Raw genomic sequence first — 848 nt, forward strand, 5'->3', positions numbered from 1 at the left:
TGACCGTACGACCTTGTGGTAAGAATTCCCAATGCACTACGCCACGGTAATCAAAGAAGACAGTGAGCAAAACCTTCACATTTGACCGAACTTGACGTGCTTTTTTCGGTCTTGGAGACTCAGGATGCTTCCACTGAGACGATTGGGTTTTAGTTTCGACGTCATAACCATATACCCACGATTCATCCCCAGTTATAACCTTTTTGAGAAAATCAGGATCATTATTGACTTCATTCAACATCTCCTGAGCGATGGTCATGCGATGGATCTTTTGATCACAATTAAGCAGTTTTCGAACAAATGTCGTTGACACACGTCTCATGCCCAAAACGTCCGAAAAGATAGCATGGCATGAGCCAACCGATATGCCAACATCTTCAGCAACTTGTTTGATGGTAATTCGGCGATTTATCAACACTGTTTCTTCCACTGCCTGAACGTTTTCATCTGTTGTTGACGTGCTGGGACGTCCAGGGCGAGGTTTGTCTTCGACATCCTCTCGGCCTTCTTGGAACAGCTTGTACCAGTTATACACATTTTTCATACTCGGAGTAGGCTCACCGTATGCAACTGTCAACATTTCAAGAGTTTTAGAGCAATGGATTCCATTTTTCACACAAAATTTAATGCAAACCCTTTGCTCCATTTTTTTCGAAAAAAGAAAATTGCCGAGCACACCAAACCCTTCTAACCTTTTACGCCTCTGTCAGAAAAACAACACAAGCTATATAGTCAAAACTGTGAACATATGATCGTGACGAGTGTACCAACACAACAAAACAAAACAAAACATTTTAAACTTGAATGTACGTAGCCCGCGAAAATTGAAAAGTCACCTTACTTTTTGA

Source organism: Belonocnema kinseyi, chromosome 5, assembly GCF_010883055.1.
Source record: "Belonocnema kinseyi isolate 2016_QV_RU_SX_M_011 chromosome 5, B_treatae_v1, whole genome shotgun sequence".
Taxonomy (NCBI): Eukaryota; Metazoa; Arthropoda; class Insecta; order Hymenoptera; family Cynipidae; genus Belonocnema; species Belonocnema kinseyi.